The 19,239-nt window shown below is 43.2% G+C and overlaps 1 long non-coding RNA gene across 1 annotated transcript; it reads left to right on the top strand.

The window, feature by feature from the left end:
- On the top strand, window positions 17,199-19,239 carry LOC110435395. The gene is made up of 3 exons (XR_002453061.1): window positions 17,199-17,555; window positions 18,719-18,776; window positions 19,175-19,239. It is a non-coding gene; the product is annotated as an uncharacterized LOC110435395 (long non-coding RNA).

The raw sequence follows: 19,239 nt of genomic DNA, 5'->3' as shown, positions 1-19,239 counted from the left end.
GTTGGGAGCAACGCCTGGATCTCAACAATGGAGGCTTCGAATCCTCCGTGAATTCTGCCTTCCGCGGTGGACGCGGAAACAAGGGCGGCAACAAGGGCGCCAATCGCGAACGTGGTGGCCGCGGCCGTGGAAACAACGGTGGCGGCAACAGCGGTCGACATCAGTAGCGCAGTGACCGCCCTACCTGCCAGCTTTGCGGCAGGGAGGGACATGCTGCAATTGACTGCCGCAAACGCTTCGACGCCTCCTTCCAGGGCAACTCCGATCAGCGCCAACAATCTGCTTGGGCAGCCCAGGCTTCCTACGGGGTCGACACCAATTGGTACACCGATACTGGTGCCACCGACCACATAACTGGTGAGCTGGAGAAGCTCACAACACGTGACAAATACCTCGACAATGATCAGGTCCACACGGCAAGTGGCGCAGGTATGAAAATCAGTCAAGTTGGTCAAAGTCTTGTTACAACCCAAACTCGAAATCTTGTTCTTAACAAGGTCTTATACATACCTGAAGCCAACAAAAATCTTGTGTCTGTTCATCGCCTTACCTCTAACAATCGTGCTTTTATTGAATATCACCCTACTTATTTTGTGATCAAGGATCAGGACACGAAGAGGCCTCTCCTTAAAGGGCGCTGTGAAGGTGGCCTATATCCCTTGACGTCCCCCATTCCACCAAATAAAGAGACGCTTGGCACTATCAAAGCCTCTACTTCTAGATGGCATAGTCGGCTTGGTCATCCGTCGTTTCCCGTTGTTCAACAAGTCTTGCGTGAGAATCAGATTTCATTTGCTTTTGATAAAAATAAACAGTCTGTATGTGATGCTTGCCAACAAGGCAAAAGTCATCAGTTACCCTACCCCAAATCTACAAGTGTTTCTTCTAGTCCTCTAGAATTAATCTTCTCTGATGTATGGGGCCCTGCGCCTACTTCTGTGGGCAAGAACAATTATTATTTGAGCTTTGTCGATGATTTTAGCAAATTCACATGGGTTTACTTGCTTCGTCAGAAATCTGATGTCTTTAAAAGATTTCATGAGTTCCAAAATCTTGTTGAATGTCAATTTGATACAAAAATTATGACCATGCAAACCGACTGGGGTGGGGAATACCAAAAACTCAATTCCTTTTTTCAACGGGTTGGCATCGCCCACCATGTGTCCTGTCCTCATGCGCACCAACAGAATGGTGCTGCAGAGCGCAAACACCGACACATTGTCGAAGTTGGCCTCTCCCTCCTTGCGCATGCCTCTATGCCCCTCAAATTTTGGGATGAAGCTTTTTCTACGGCCGCTTACTCGATCAATCGGCTTCCCACCAAAGTCCTTCACGGTAAAACCCCGATAGAGCTTCTTTTCAAACACAAGCCCGACTACCAGAACCTACGCACGTTTGGCTGTGCCTGTTGGCCAAACTTACGCCCATATAATACTCGCAAACTTCAATTTAGATCCAAACAGTGTGTGTTTCTGGGTTATAGTAATATGCACAAGGGCTACAAGTGTCATGATGTTACTGAAGGTCGGGTGTACATATCCCGTGATGTTGTGTTTGACGAGGATGTGTTTCCCTTTGCCAAACTCCATCCTAATGCAGGTGCCCGTCTTAGATCAGAAATACTTCTTTTACCTCCCCATCTCCTTGATCCATCCTTCGATGTTGGGACTAGCAAGTCTTCTGATCAGCTTGACAATGGTTTCCTGCCTACTAATGTGTCTCCTGAGCATGCAGGTTCTACAGAAACTTTGGCATCAAACGATGCAGATTTGCATCCACACGGGTCATTTTATGCTCCCAGGAGCCTTTCCTTTTTTGGCAGGACCACGCACGGATTCCGGTGTTGCTACGGCGGCTGATTCGACCAGTGCATCTACCTCGGATCCGGCGTTGACTGCGGCCGTGCCTCGTGACTCGGCCGCCGCTCCCTCCTCCGCCAATCCCCCACTGCCACCCGTCCCGGAGCACCCGACGGCGGGGGGACACGGGCGGGCGCCATCATCTCCGACGCTCGCGCCAGGATCTTCTACATCCGCACCGTCGTCTCCTCCGACACATCTGCAGGCTACGGGATCTGGTGCGGCTACTACGTCACCTCCGCATGGATCCCCTACACCGTCTGCTCCTACTACCTCTCCTGTGGCTCCTGTGGTATTACCTCCTCCACCTCGCCCCACTACTCGTCTACAGCATGGTATTCGCAAACCTAAGTAGTACACAGATGGCACTATACGCTATGGACAGATAGCAGCCACCTCTGAAGGGCCAGTAAATCTGCAGAGTGCACTTGCTGATGTAAACTGGAAACAGGCAATGGATGTTGAGTTTGATGCTTTGCACCGCAACAAAACCTGGCACCTTATACCACCAGAGAAAGGCAGAAATATAATAGGCTGTAAATGGGTGTATAAAATTAAAAGGAGGTCTGATGGAAATATTGAGCGGTACAAGGCACAGTTAGTAGCCAAGGGGTTTAAGCAGAGATATGGCATAGACTATGAGGACACCTTTAGTCCAGTAGTTAAAGCAGCTAGAATTCGTCTCATACTCTCAGTTGCAGTCTCCAGAAATTGGTACTTAAGACAATTAGATGTGACTAATGCATTCTTACATGGCTACCTTGAAGAAGATGTGTACATGAGGCAACCACCGGGTTATGAAGATAAAACTAGACCACACTATGTATGCAAGCTAGACAAGGCTCTCTATGGCTTGAAACAAGCTCCGAGGGCATGGTACTCAAGGCTGTGTAACAAACTTCAGAGTCTTGGTTTTATTCCTTCGAAGGCAGATACCTCACTCTTCTTCTATAAAAAGGGAAATCATATTATTTTCATGCTTGTGTATGTTGATGATATTATAGTAGCCAGCTCGTCTCAGATTGCAGTTGATACTTTACTTCGAGATCTTGAGAAGGAATTTGCCATCAAGGATTTAGGAGATTTGCACTACTTCCTAGGGATTCAGGTACAAAGGAAGAATGGTGAACTGCTATTAACACAGGAGAAGTATGCGTCTGATATCCTGAAGAGAGTCAACATGCAGCTCTGCAAACCTGTCAAGACCCCTGTGCCGGCAACAGAAAAGTTGTCAATTACTAGTGGAACTCGATTGGGAGATGAAGATTCAACTAGATATAGGAGTATAGTGGGAGCACTCCAATATCTAACACTGACTCGGCCTGACCTGTCCTTTGCAGTCAACAAGGACTGTCAATTCCTTCATTCTCCAACAACAGACCACTGGGAAGCTGTTAAAAGAATTTTGAGATATGTGCAAGGCACAATTGGCATAGGCGTCAGGATTGGGAAATCTAATTCGATGCTTGTCAGTGCATTCTCAGATGCAGATTGGACAGGATGCCCTGATGACAGGCGATCAACAGGCGGATTTGCTGTGTTCATTGGTTGTAACCTTGTCTCCTAGTGTGCAAGGAAACAGACTACTGTCTCTAGATCCAGTACTGAAGCTGAGTATAAGTCCTTGGCAAATGCGACAGCAGAGGTAATGTGGGTGCACAAACTACTTGATGAATTAGGCATCTCACATCCTAAAGCTGCTCGGTTATGGTGTGACAACATTGGAGCCACATACTTATCAGCTAATCCCGTATTTCATGCTAGGACTAAACATATAGAGATAGATTACCATTTTGTTTGTGAGCAAGTTGCAGCAAAGTGCCTGGATATCAGATTTATAAGCACCACTGATCAAATAGCTGACGGATTCACAAAGCCTCTTCCTGAGAAACAAACAGTAATGTTTCGGAACAATCTCAACCTTACAGATAAGTTGTGATTGAGGGAGGGTGTTAGAATATACGGTTGTTATACAGTATATCTGACAGAAGGTTGTTACGCCAAGGGCACCAAGGGTGCGGGCAGGCTGGAGATATTCAGATATCCACGGCTTCGTGTAGAAGTAGTTAGGATAGCTCTTAAGCTTCTGTTGTAATCTTGTGTTGTAAGTTAGATTAGATCTCAGGAATTGTTGTGCAAGTTATAATGCCACGCTGAGGGCTTTTCTCAGCTATATAAACACGAAGCCGTGAGCTTGAGAAGGTGTCACGTTCAACCTACTTTCACAACCTTGCATGAAGAGAGAATTCATCTAGTGGGGTTTAGCTTTATAAGAGTTATAGATTCCTTTGTCACATCAGCACATTGCTGAGTTGTCAAGGTAATTAAGATAAATAGAAACTACCATTAATACCGCAATGAGACTGTGATATATCATTGTAGTAGCATTAGAGCAATTATTATAGTATAAGTGGCTAAATGCTGAGGTGGAGGAGAGAGAGTAAAAACGGGCTAAAGAAAGTTTATAAGAGAGACAAGTGGGCTATGTGTATTAAGTTATAGCTAACCATATGAGTGGGTTGCAAGAAAGCTGTAAAGAAACCTTATCGCCTGCAGCTAGTTGTATTATTAGCCTTACTCTTAGTTGGATCTCGATACTTATAGATACTAGTCGCATTCTATTTTATTTGCGCAAAGTTCTAAGAAATTTTATAAAAGGTTTATCCTACTGATTTTTATTAATTGGAATAATTTGGAGTTCCTTTCCGACAAATCGTTCAACTTAGGTTTATTTGAGCATGTTTAGCTGGTCCCCTAGTCCATGTGGAGAATACGGTCGGCACTCACCGTTGTTACGGTGGCACGCGTACTCTTGCGGGGTGCACTTTCATCTGGAAAGGAGATGTGATGTGTTACGGCAAGGAGATCGCGATGCGGATTCAATATGCCACTGAATGGGGACAACGACCGCCACGACATGGCCGTGGCAATAGTCTGGAAGCATGCTTAGCCGGCGATGATGAAGATTATTATCACCGCCCGCTTTCATCACCAAAAGGCAAAATTGGCATTGAAATTGATTTAGACCCATCTGTATATATGAACTTTGTCTAGTAGGGAATAGCACAACAACAGTAAGCTTATTAGAGGCAGACACTTTTGATTAATGGTGGTGAGCATTGCAATCGCCTCCAATGACAAGCCATGGTTATGGAAGCGGTTGCTTTGCCCTCCTCTTAAAATAAATTTAAAAAAGGCCCTCAACCCAAACGGGGCCTAGGCCAAGATCTGATTTGTGCGCAACCATCGCCCGGGCAGCTGCATCCGGATGTGTCGCCGCCGCCGTTGCTCGATCCTGCCACCAGCAGCTGATTTCAGCCACCACTGGTGCGGATCTGGCCACTACAGTCACGGATCTGGCCACCATGGTCGCCAGAGGAGGAGATGGGGGAGGAGGGGCACGCCGACTGCCAGGGGAGCACCATTGCCGATGGAGCAGCTCGGAGGAGGAGGGAGCGTTGGCCGCCGGGTGAGCGACACCACATGTGGAGTAGCTCTAGGGAGGAGCGAGCTCCAGTCGTCCGGAGAGCGCCTCCCTTGGTGGATCTGCTCAGGGGAGCAGCGAGCACAACCGCCGCTGGGGGAGGAGCTTGAGCGAAGAGCTAGGGATGAGCTTGGGAGTGGGGGAGAGGGGCGCTAACTATGGGAAGGGAGGTAGTCGAGAGGGGGGGAGGGAGAGGAAGAGCGGCACAGGCTCAAGGAAGGCACAAGGGGCGCCTACCGCTCTGGAGTGAGGGTAAAAAAATGACTGACAAACACTAAGTGTCTGACTTATATGTTAGCTCGGTACATGGAAATGTATGAGCTTTGCGAGCTAGGCAGTATTTACGGATGGCCTTATAGTTGTCCACCTCCAAAAATAGATTTACGGAGGCGGTTGCCTTAAGACAACCGCCTCCAAAAATAGATGGTTTTTGGACGCAGTTGTCTTAAGGCGTCCACCTCGTAAATCGGTTTTTGGAGGTGGTTATTTTTTAACAGTCTCCATAAATCGATTTTATGAGGTGAGCAAAATGTGTCCTTCTCGGTAAATGAGAATGACCGTCGTCGTTAATATCTTGGTATTCTAGGAGGCAGTTGGATTTTATGCCTGCCTTCGTTAATATTTGGGCACTGCATCCATAAATTATTTTGTGTAGTAGTGTAGATTGCTTTCTAGAAGAACTTAATTGAGCCAAGATGATTTGGGAGTTTAGAATTTGCATAGGATAAGGTCATCGCATTAGATTTTTAATGGCCAAAACACACACCCCTCTTGGGCTATTCTGTCCTTATAGTCGAGTGGAGCACGTGAGGAATGCGAATGGCTGCAAAGATTTAGAGAAGCACGCACAACTTATTGCATGATCACAAGATGATTTGTGGCTTGGCGGTTTTGATTCAACAATTGTGCCATTTGTTCCGATATATCTTGGAATCAGACTTTTCTACCATCACCGGATGCATGGATGTACACATGTCTAACTCATATGAGCATGTGTCATAAATCAGGATTATATACAGGACATAGAGAGACGTGAGGGCACCGTGGCAAGTAAAAAACGACATGGTTGGAAAAATCTTCTGTATTTGATATTAGGTTTACTAAAACTATGCAAGGAATGCATGTGTCCAAACAAACCATAGGCTAATTGTAATAGTCTAATCATTTTTATCTTACCAAAATATCTACAGGCTGAGACTAAAGTTTTACAAAAGAAGAAATAAATAGAGAGAGGAGACTAATTAAGGTTGATCATTGTTGCAACAGAAGGAATAAATTATTTCTTAGACTATACATTTGGCTTGTAGTTACGTGTTTGGTAAATATTGATCATGCCATAAATCATGCATCGATCAGAGGTGGTTCCAGTTCTATAAATTGTATACTTACCTACGTTCGCTCTCTCTTCTTCACCGTAAAGAAAAGGGTTGTACTAGTATATACACCCTTTTCCTCATCATGTCATCAGCTGTCAAGGGCGCATGGAGGATCGTGTCCTTGGCAGCTGCTTTGTTCTTAGTTCTTGCTACAATGAATTCAATCATCATGCCCTGCCAAGGTGAGATGCAACTATTATGTACCTGCTCTAAGGTTTTTTAATACTATATTATATAAATTAGTTAACCAACTATTATGCTCTGCTGAGTGTTTTTTTTTGCTGAGTGTTTTTTATTTGGCACTCGGTAGAGGGCTTCTTTGTCGAGTATCCAAGCACTTGGCAAAGTCTTGATTTCCGGTAGTGATACGTGGCGTTGCATGTACGTGTAGGTGCGAGGCGTTCTGGGATACTATCACCAATAGCAGACTTATCACCGGTGAAGAGGCCGTTGCCACAGTGCCACACGGACAAACATTGTCTCTTCAATGAGACGTGCTGGATCTATTGCAGACACCACCATTATGGCTTAGGTTCCTACTGCCAGACAACCTTCCTTCCGTTTGTGTGTTGCTGCCTAGAGTAGGCACTGTGTAATACATCCATCTATGTCTGATGCAAAACATATTCAATAATTAAATAAACTAGAGAAAGGCGTGGCCTGTTTATTGCAGGATCATAGTGACATCTCCGAGCCGTTTGGTTGCCTCAAATGTAACGCAGTCCATTATTTATTACCATTACACCTGTTTGATTCCTGCCATATGTAATCAATATTATAAGATCCCATTTCCATTTTAAGATAAAAATAGAACCACTCCCATTACAGTGGTATCTGATTTGATTTCCTTTGCGTTACCATCTGCTGAACCAAACACCATCTATCTATTGGCAGACCGTACATGTGCTGCTTCTTGAATCTTATACGCAGTCACAGTGCCATGTGAATGTGTGATCTCCATGCCATCGCTTGGGTAAAGCCAGTCCCAAAAGGTATTTTACCAAAGATCATATCTTTCACTCAGAATGCATTTGTATCAGACCGTCTTATTTCAGGTAACATTCTGATAGCCTACAAGATGGCACATCATTTGCTAAATAAGAGAAAGGGGGGGGGGGGGGGGGTTCTAGCTATGTGGCCATGAAGCTTGATATGAGCAAAGCTTCTGACCGCGTCGAGTGGAAGTTTCTGGAGGATATGATGATGAAGATGGGGTTTCATAGAAGATGGGTGGAACTGATTATGAATTGTTTTACTACAGTCTCTTATAGAATTAAGATAAATGGAGCGTTCTTAGAAAATTTCAAACCAGAGAGTGGGTTGAAGCAGGGAGATCCCCTCTCGATCCCCGTACTTATTATTGATTTGTGCCGAAGGATTTTTCAGCTCTACTTTTAATCATGCTGAGGAAGAAGGCTGTAATTAAGGAGTTAAAATCTGCTGGGGTGCTCCTATTGTCTCTCATTTACTCTTTGCCAATGATTCCCTAATTCTCATTCGTGCAAAGGAGGACGCTACACACTTACAAGAAATTCTAGATTTATATGAGCAAAAGGAACCACTAATCGAACTCACTCTATGTAATTAAGGACTTTTTTTGTAAATTCTTTGCCTACCAAACAATACTGTAAACACTTTCGGCACACAGATAACACCATAACATCTGCAGATCCTAACAGAGGTAATACCACAAGCATTACTAATGTTTCTTAAATCCCTAGCTAGCATCCAAAAACAGCATATTACCAACTACTATAAGAACTTATTTGGTCCTCCAGAGATTTCTAATATCCAATTAAACGAGCACCATGTTCAAGACATTCCTCAAGTTTCTGAACTAGAAAATGAATACCTCACAGATACCTTTTCAGAATCTGAAGTAAGGGCAACAATTTTTCAGATGGAACATAATAAGGCACCAGGTCCGGATGGCTTTCCAGCAGAGTTTTATCAGGTCTTCTGGGATTTATTAAGGGAAGATCTGATGGCTTTGTTTTTGGAATTTCATGAGGGTAATTTACCCTTGAATAGTCTCAACTTTGGAACAATAATTTTATTACCAAAAAATAAAGAGGCAAAAATGATTCAACAATACAGACCAATATGTTTGTTGAATGTCTCGTTTAAAATCTTTACTAAAGTTGCGACGAATAGACTTTCTACTATTGCCCAAAAGATCATTAGACCTACACAAACTGCCTTCCTCCCATGAAGAAACATTATGGAGAGCGCAATAATCCTCCATGAGACCATTCACGAACTTCACTAAAAAAAAACAGGATGGTCTAATCCTTAAAATAGACTTTGAAAAGGCTTATGACAAGGTGAAATGGAGTTTTCTGCAACAAACCTTAAGAATGAAAGGTTTCTCTAATAAATGGTGTGCTTGGGTACAACAATTCACTCAAGGAGGAAATGTAAATATTAAGGTGAATGACCAACTGGGCTCTTACTTCCAAACAAAAAAAGTCTTAAGGCAAGGTGACCCAATGTCTCCAATACTATTTAATATAGTGGTGGGCATGTTGGCCATACTGATTGCTAGAGCAAAGGAAGCTGGCCAAATAGAAGGGGTCATCCCCCATCTAGTTCATGATGGTCTATCTATCCTTCAATACGCGGATGACACAGTGATCTTTATGGGGAATGATGAGGAGAAAGTGATTAATATGAAATTAATCCTAACTACTTTCGAACAACTCTCAGGCCTCAAAATTAATTTCCATAAAAGTAAAATTTTTTGCTATAGAGAAGCGAAGGATCATGAAGAGTTTTATTCGCAATTATTCGGATGTAAGGTGGGAAAGTGTCCCTTTCGTTACCTTGGCCTGCCCATGCATTCTAGGAGATTGACCAACATGGCAAACAATTGAAGATAGGATACAAAAGAAGCTTAGTGGTTGGAAAGGAAAGATGCTTTCAGTTGGGGGTCGCTTGGTCTTAATAAACTCGGTGCTCACCAGCTTACCGATGTTTATGATATCATTCTTTGAACTTCCAAAAGGAGTTAGCGAGAAGATTGACTGCTTTAGATCACGTTTTTTTCTGGCAAAGCGACCACCACAAACGCAAATATAGACTAGCTAAATGGAAAATTTTATGTCAACGAAAAATCCAAGGGGGGCTTGGCATACATAATTTGGATGTACAAAACAAATGCCTGTTGAGCAAATGGCTTGTCAAACTACTAAGTGAGGATGGTTTGTGGCAAGAACTGCTAAGAAATAAGTATCTAAAAAACAAAACATTAGGACATTGTACTAAAAAACCAATAGACTCTCACTTCTAGAAAGGACTGATGAATGTTAAAGATACCTTCATGAGCTTTGGTTCATTCAAAGTGAAAGACGGTTCACAAACCCGGTTTTGGATAGATACATGGTTGGGGAACCAACCATTGAAGGATAAGTTCCCCTTGTTGTTCAACATTATGAGGAGAAAGCGCAAGACTCGGTGGCAAGAATACTTGCATCAGCTCCGCTAAATATTTCCTTTCGCCGTAATCTTGTGGGCGCGAATTTAAGGGATTGGCATAAGATTGTTGCTTCATTACATGACGTGGACTTACAAGGGGAGAGAGATACTTTTGTTTGGGCATTACATTCATTAGGTATTTTTTCTGTTAAATTAATGTATGCGGCGCTAATAAATAATGGGGTCAGGGTGTCACAAGATATTTGGCAAATCAAAATACCTACAAGAATAAAAGTCTTTTTGTGGTATTTAAAAAGAGGTGTTGTTTTAACCAAAGATAATCTTGCCAAACGTAACTGGCTGGAGACACAAGATGTGTGTTCTGTGATTCTCCTGAAACTATTCACCACCTCTTTTTCGAATGTTTTTATGCTAAATTCTTGTGGCGTGCGGTACACCTGCTGTTTGGAATTGCACCTCCTCTTAGTACAAATGATTTTTTTGTTAATTGGTCTAAGAGGGGTAGTAACACTCATAATTTCTTATTATTAACGGCAGCAACAGCCCTAGTTTGGACAATTTGGATAACAAGAAATGAAATGGTTTTTGACAAATGCAGACCGAAAACTTTTTTGCAGGTATTATTCAGGGGAACCCATTGGCTTCGACAGTGGGCAAGACTGCAGCGGTGTGAGGTGCTAAAGGACTAGCTTTTGCTTGCTGGACAGTTTTTGGAAACTTCAGCTCTGCATTTCTTTAGATCCAATGGATGGCTGTCAACTAGGTTTTTTGGTCTTTCATAGTCAAAAACTTTCTTTCCATTTTGTTTCCTTAAACTGAGTTATCTCAAATGTACTGGTCATCTGACCGAACTTTGTAATAATTGGTCTGATTCTACCATATGTTAGATGAAGCCAGATATAAACTATCCTTTATCTAAAAAAACAATAGGTGCATCTCCTACCCAAAAGCAGCAGCTTCCAAGAAACTAGTGGAGAATAAGCTAAGTAATTAGAATCAAGGCATTAAGCAGAGTGGTTTGCTAATCGAACAATTAGTGGTTCCTTTGAGCTTTTCCATTGCATCTTGGTTTTTCAATACACAAAGAAACATAATTTCACTAAAATGACTCAACTCTGCTCAAGATGGATGATCTAATTGGAAAAATAAATCAAAGATCCAGTTGGGGTTGTTATATACATCACTACTTGCTAAACCTACTTACACCACATGAAAGCAGTAACATCCAGTTTTAGATTTCACTAAATATATTACACTTGTATGCAATACAGAGAAGCTATCAGCTCAATTACAGAGTGTGTTCACCTCAGTTGAGTATCTGGTCCTTAGTCACCGCGTTCCCGGGTCGACCGGGTCGAGGAACGGGGACGAGGAACGTGGTACGCCAATTTTCAATACTGTTCGGAACGACGAGTATACAGCTTCAGCACGTTCCAAATTAACATGGACCGTGATCCAAGTTAATTTGGGACGACGTTCCCGGAACGACGAGAAGGAACGAGGGACCGGCGTCTATGTCTTCACCATTGGCCTCGGCGTGTATGTCTTCATCATCCTCGGACCGCCTGCGCTTCCTAGACCCCGATCCGAACGCCGTTACAGATGAGAGGGAGAAGTGTAGGGACTAGGGACTGGGTACTGGAAAGTGGAAACTGGAGCAGAGAAGAGGGACGAGGGAGACGGAGAAGTGCAGGAGTATATCAACCGACTGACCGCTTGGCCTTCCACCTTCCCGATGTTGATTAATGGGGGCTGCTGACCGCTTGCGCTCGCCTCCTTCACCTTGCCCCGATGCAGCAGATGCGCCGCGTGACTTCTTGTTCTTCCCGATGCGGCGCTTGGCCTTCCGTTCCCGCGGCGGCGCGGTCGAGTTCCCACGGCGGCGCGGTCAAGTTCACGCGGGCGGCGGGGTCGTGTTCCGCCGGCGTTCCGGCAGCAGTCCCGGCGCGTTCCCGTTCCGCGATTTGGGACGACGTTCCCGGAACGAGGATCGCCACGTCGACCCGCGATCCCGGTGACTATATATTACACTTGTATGCAATACAGAGAAGCTATCAGCTCAATTACAGAGTGTGTTCACCTGAGTTGAGTATCTGGTCTCCTCACCAATCTACCTAAGAAGAATGCAATTTACATAGAGTGAGTTACAATGGACAAAATGTTCAGCCAGCATAGGTGCATGTAATTCTCAAGATTATTTCCAGAAGTGCACAAAATATGAAAAAAATAGAAACATGCATGTGACTGAATATATGCATGAAAAAATAGATTATTTCCAGAAGTGCACAGGTATTCTTTGCAGGGTGCCAAGCTTTGCCGAGAAGCTTTGCCGAGTGCCCAATATTTAGCACTTGGCAAAGCCTCAAACACTAGGCAAAGACCCAGTTTCTAATAGTGAGCGGGCTAAGACATTTAGCGGCAGAGCAAAAAATATATCAAGCATTAGGTAATTTTACACATAATAAACATAGAAGACAGACATTACAAATACCAATTACGCTAAATCCCTCTATTTTAAACATTGATATATCCTCAGCAGATGCATTCAAACTTTTTTTTGAAAGGAATTGGATAATTGCAGAAAGGACCCTCTAGCTCTTCATGCTAAATTGCAAGAGGCTTGGGTGCTACACTGAGTGCACTTTGCTAGAAAGAGCACACCATTTGAAGAGTTCAAAGAGCACTTCGTGGCTTCTCTCCAAAGGTACCCGGATGCTACTTGATTTTACTTGGTGGTGAGTACTCCAAAATATCAACGACCAACCTAGTCGGTTCTTAGAAAAGTTGTGTAATAGAACTGGAACTCTTATGTAGTATCCGACAGGATTCTGCTTATGCGCCTGCCCTTTGCACTATATAAAGAGAGGCGGGAGCAGCCCACTTGTAATCTATAACTCTTATAAGTAAAACCCCACTAGCTATTTCTTTTGATATGCAAGACGTCCACCTTAGCAGTCCACTATATTTTGCGACTAGCAATTTCTCTTGATATGCAAGATGTCCACACCTCAGCAGTCCACTATTATTTGCAATTAAAGCTCACTAGCATAAGAATTATGATATCCACATCAGTGAGGCACACCATCCACTATGGATATAATTTCCACGATTATACTAAAAAAATCTATACATATATTATATCATGTCCCTGCATTACCAACACCATATATATAGATTGCTCCTTCATACCTGCGGCAACGCGCGGGAATCCTCCTAGTATAACATACACAACTATCCAACACAAGGCAACACGTCTAACTGGACGTGGGTATTACACTATTCTAATGGCCTGAACTAGTATAAATCGTTGTCTTTGTGTTCACCATTAAGTTTGGCTTATGCCTAAGCCCACCAACCATTGTTCTAGATAACCCCGTAATGTGTTGCCAGTTATTAGACACCGACTTTCGAATGGTTGCAAAAATTTGGAGAAGCACATACAACATATTGTGTTATCACGAGATGATTTTGTGGCTTGGAGTTATTCAAGGATTGTGCCTTTGGTTTGAGTACGTCTGGGAATCAGACTCTGTACCATCGCTGGATGCACGAATGTACGTAATTCTAACTCGTATCACCAAGTGTCATATCAGATCATATACAGGACATGGAGATACATGCAGGCACTGACGCACCGTGGCAAGTATAGAAGACATGGTTAGACCGAAAAATCTCTCTTCTCAGTCTTAGGTTTACTAAAAATATGAAAGGAATTGAATGCATAAGTGCCCAATAAACAAACCACATACTAATTGTATAGTTTAATCATTTTTATCTTACTAAAATATCTTTGAGACTAGAGTTTTACTAAAGGAGAAATAATTAGAGAGAAGAGACTAATTAAGGTTGGTCATTGTTGCAACAGAAGGAATAAATTCTTTCTTAGACAATGCATTTGTGGTTTGTTTGGTCAATATTAATCGTGCCATAAATTATGCATTGATCGGAAGTGGTTCCACGGTTCTATAAATTGTATACTTATGTACATCCGCTCTCCTCTTCACAGAAAACAAAAGGGTTGTACTAGTATGTACACCCTTTTCCTCGTCATGTCATTTGTCAAGGGCAATGCATGGAGGATGGTTTCCTTGACAGCTGCTTTGTTCTTCGTTCTTGCTACCTTGTCCTCAATCATCACGCCCTGCCAAGGTGAGATATGCAATTATACATACCTGCTGATGTATGATGTTCTAAGGCCAGTCTCAGTGGAGGTTTCACTAGGATGTCATGCACATTTATTAGTGCGTCATGTTAGCAAAACTGCACTTTTTGCATGAAACGAAGAGGAGAGAGAAGGAAGTAGTTTCACCATGGTGAAACTCCACGAGCGTTGTTTCCCACGCGGTGAAACGGGATGAAATCCCCACTGAGGACCAAATCGTTTCACCATCTTGCATGTGATCTAATCATTTTGCAGTAATTAAATGCTTTGCTTAGCCTTGGAAACAACAAAGTGAAATGCTCCATTGCTAGTATTATTTCATAGATAGTTTCATTTCAATCTCGATGACGTGTTGGTATGTGAAACCGTGCAGTGATACTGTCCATTGAGGCTGGCCTAATACTATATATGTAAATAACTTATGGAACCAAACTTGTTTGATTTGTGTATTGTCATATATGGCGTTGCATCTGTAGGCGCGAGCCGTTCTTGGATAGTATCATCACCCATACCAGACATATCACCGCTGAAGACGCCGTTGCCGAATTGCCACACAGACAAACATTGTCTCTTTGATGTGCAGTGCGAGATTTATTGCAGACACCACCATTATGGCTTAGGTTCCTACTGCGAGACAACCTTCACACCGTTTGTGTGTTGCTGCCTAGAATAGGCACTGTGTAATGCATCCATCTGTTTCTGATGCAAAACATACTGAATAAATAAACTAGCTAGGAAGGCGTGTGGCCTGTTTATTAGCAACACCATTTTCACCACCTGTTTGATATTAAAAAACATTAGTGGTAATTTCCAGTCAGTTTAGGACATGAATTGGTGGTGAAAATAGTATCAACGTCACTTCATGTCCCATATTGTGAATGATTTATATTACAAACCATTGGTGAAAATATTTGCGCTACTGCCTACCTTTACCGACCATCTCGGCCCACTAGCAACTCCCTCAACTCAACTAGATTGCTCTACTACAAAATATATTTTAGAAGACAAGATAGCCTCGCTGGTTAAGGGAAGCGAGTATTTTTTTGGCACCATCTTTGAAAATGGTGAGACAGGCTTCAGAGAAATGCTTGTCTCCAGCATTAGATTTTTAGTCAGTGTAAACAACTTACTGACTGATGAGATCTGAACATAGGGGTATGTTAAACCTCGAGATCAAGGGTTCCTGAACAAAAGACCCCCGATCGACCCCTCTTGGATTGCTCGGGGGCTATATACCCATCAGGTATGCTCGCGCGCACCCCTAAGGCATTGGACCAAGCCCGAGCATGTCCGCTACCTCTGCTCCGGATTCGAGGGCTCACCCGAGCCCTAGGCTCACGATCGATGCGAGTTTAGACCCGACCTTAGCTCCTTCTCGGCCTTTAGTTCCAACCAAGGCCCGAGCTCGAGGCAAATAAACCCCTGAGCCAACAATGCTTGGGGGCTACCTAGCTCTGCCCAATAGACGTGGCGCAGTAAACCGCTCCTTCGATAGGGTCACGCATGAGGCGTGATGCAAGAAGACAAACTCCTCCATTGCCATTAGGGGTTCAGGGGCTTCCAAGCCCGCGCGTCCACCCCCAAGCCAGCTGCCTTTGCCACCAAGAAGCCTCTGGAAGGCGCACCTGGTGAAGGTTGGTCCAAGCTGATAGAGCCTAACACTCAGCGAATCGGAATAGAGTAGCCAAACGAGGCCCAGGGCTTCTTTGGCTCAACAACACCACCACGGTCCACACGATGCCGCTACAAGACCCTCCCAGACTCCGGTGCTTGTAGACCATAGGCTCAACTCCCCCAAACCACCATGTACCCGACCTACCTCGATATATAAGGGGAAGTTGGATCCTAAGAGAGGGGGATGATTCGATATAGATCATTCAAGTCCTCATCATCTAGCTCACGCTTTGCACCGAGAGCGGAGCAACTCAGAGAGGGGCACTAAGAGCTCCTCCACCGCTTCAACGTCGTTCTCTATAACGAGGGGGGTGGCTCCACTGGCATTGAGGCGCCCGCAGGATCAGCACTGAGCGATCTCCTATCAAATCTCTCTTTCTCCCTTACACTCGATTGTAAATAATGATATATATACATCATATACTGAATATCATATAGTAATGCTATGTATACAATGATTTAATTTAAAGAAAATCCTGCAACAACATGTGGGGAATTCACCTAGTTCTTATTAATCCTAAATCTAGTGGACTATAGCTAAAATGTATGAGGTATTATATACTTGGGCTTGGACCCCATCCTGGGCCCTCGGTCGTCACACCTCATGACCTACCCTTAGGGCTGGCACTAATGGCAATCGGGTCCAAGCGTGGTGGTTCCCTGTGGGTTTTGGAGCCGGCTGTTGCGGTGGCGGGTGTATTTTTGCCCCCGGAGGTCTGTCGGTTTGGGGACCCGAAACAGAGTGGGTTCAGGACAGGTTTTTATTTTCCCCTGCGGGTGTCCACGGCGACACAAAATTTACACTATAATTTTTTTAGCAACACTTTGTAATATAAATATATATTAGTTTTGGCGCATCATCGTAAGCTAGTATAATGCCCGTGCTAACGTCCTGAAAACAATCAAACGATGATATTTTTTCCATAGTAGTTTCACACAAATGTATATGACCATATATATAATCCAAGAAACACTTGTGCAAAACAAGACATTGTAAAGTTATGTCTCACCTCAACCATCTAACTTACATTTACAATCTATTTAACGCCTCAATTGGGTCTTGTGTTCTGATATTGTCTCCACGTTCATTTGCATGGGTCTTTAAAGGCCCGGTGGCCCATCGAGCAACCATGAGTCTATGACCCATATATAATGATGGTTACTCCAAGTCATCCCTAACCCTACCAAAATATTTCTGGCTCTCAACCGCCGTCGTTGCCACCCAGCCCTGGAATGCTGGATGCAACCAGTGCGGGCATCGCTGCACCCAGCCAGCCACGGCTCGCACTAGGCCGCGAGCGGGTGCCCTCGATCGATCTGCTCAGCTGTGCGGAACGCCGGTTTAGGATCTCTTCTTTCTTGTTGTACTTATATTTATCATATATTTGTTGGCATATAAAACGATCTGATCTCTCGTCTTGCTGCATCGTCTTCTCAGTGGGCCTTTATTATTCTATTATATTTCTTTTTGTATACGAGTATGCCACGCCAGCGCTAGAGTGCTTCAAGGCGATCGAGGAGGGGCCCGGCTGGGTAGATCAGCTCCGGTTGTGGTGCCTGTATTGGTAATAATTCAGAAGCCCTTATTATTTTGTGTCATTGATCCGCTTTAGTTTTCATGTGGTTTCATTTTCCTCATCTGGGTGTTAATTGGGTGGTGATCCGATTTGGAACTGGTACTAATAGGGTTGGATACTTTGATCTATCGAACCTGGTGACTGGTCGTCCACAAAAGCAGATCGATTTTATCTATCTAGTAGTAGGTACAGTGTAGTCTCGCCTGATGTGGAATTTAGTAGAAAATTATTATTTTATCTCTCCTTCTATGAATCCAAGAACTGTGTCCAATTAACTCAGTAGCAAATCCCATTCTCCTTTTATGATTATCATGATATTATTAAGTATCATGTAGCAGGTTCGTACTTGGGAATTGGGATAAATAAGCACACCATCTTCTCTAGTTCGTTGTTGAATTTTCTTGTGGTGGTTGACTTCAGAGAGACGATAAACTGAAAGTCTGCATTTTATTCTTTCGTTCAACTTTGTGTCAGAATCTTCTACTTTAGACATGTATATAGCTTTGTTGTAAAATTTTCCCAGTTTTCAGTGTCTAGTACAAGTCACCAACTATGTCTTACACTGTGACAGAGGACTCCAAAGTGCTGCATGATTGGAGATGATTCGAATCAGTGTTTGTTCTGTTGAACTGAAACAGGCTTCCAATGTAGAAAGCAGATCTGTATATTCCCTGGTTTCTGTCCATCAAATTAAATCTGCATACTTTCACAGTATCCACTAGCTTTGTCATGATGTTTCTGGCTGCATGACAAGTCCCAGGCTCCCAGCTAAGAGCAAAGCCTACTTCAATCCATTCAAGTGGCGGATGGATTGGTATAATTGTGGGAATACAGCGCTACTTAGTACCTGCAATGACCAAGCTATGCAACTGCATGCTTTACCTTCGAGTTGGTTCTTTGAATGTCCAGGCTAATCGATCAGTTGTTTCAAATCTGTCTGTTACTCAGAAGCCAAAGTATTTCCAGAATGTAGTATGTTGTCAATGTTTGTGCTGTTTTAAGTCCCATCATGTATATCTTGAAATCTTAAGGTTGCTGTGCTAGCCTGAATCTAGTACCAAGTCTGGATACATATGGCCTGTTGTTATTACCACCATACAATTTCTTTGTCCTGCTGTTCTTATAAAATTCAAAATTTTCTGTTTCTTTAGGGACGTAGGGATGTACCCAGCTGAATGAACAATGAATCACCAATACACCCAATTCAGAGTGAGTATATCTTCTTATGTCCAACGACCAATATGAAATTGTTGTTTTGTACTCCCTCTGTCCCTGAAAGCTGCAACTTCTAGAGTTGTCCTAAGTCAAACTTTTAAAACTTTGACCAAATTTATAGAAAAAACGCTAAGATTTATAGTACCAAATTAATACCATTAGATTTATCATTGAATATATTTTCATAAGATACTTATTTTATGTTATACATATTGATGCTCTTTTCTATAAAGTTGATTAAAGTTAAACAAGTTTGAGCGACACAGATTCTAGGAATTGAAGCTTTCAGGGACAGAGGGAATAGTTAATATTGTTGCATATATGTTTAATTGAAACTATTCCAGTCACTTTGTAAAAATGTTAAACTGATTTTTCGTTTGCTCTTTCTGAAGCATTTTAGGGAGATGTCAACATTTGATGGGTTATGAAGCTTGTAAGTGACAAGCTCAAGAACAAG

Source organism: Sorghum bicolor, chromosome 5 (genome assembly GCF_000003195.3).
Source record: "Sorghum bicolor cultivar BTx623 chromosome 5, Sorghum_bicolor_NCBIv3, whole genome shotgun sequence".
In the NCBI taxonomy this organism is placed as follows: Eukaryota; Viridiplantae; Streptophyta; class Magnoliopsida; order Poales; family Poaceae; genus Sorghum; species Sorghum bicolor.
Note: the sequence above shows the minus strand (reverse complement) of the source record. Positions and strands in the feature narration are given on the sequence as shown.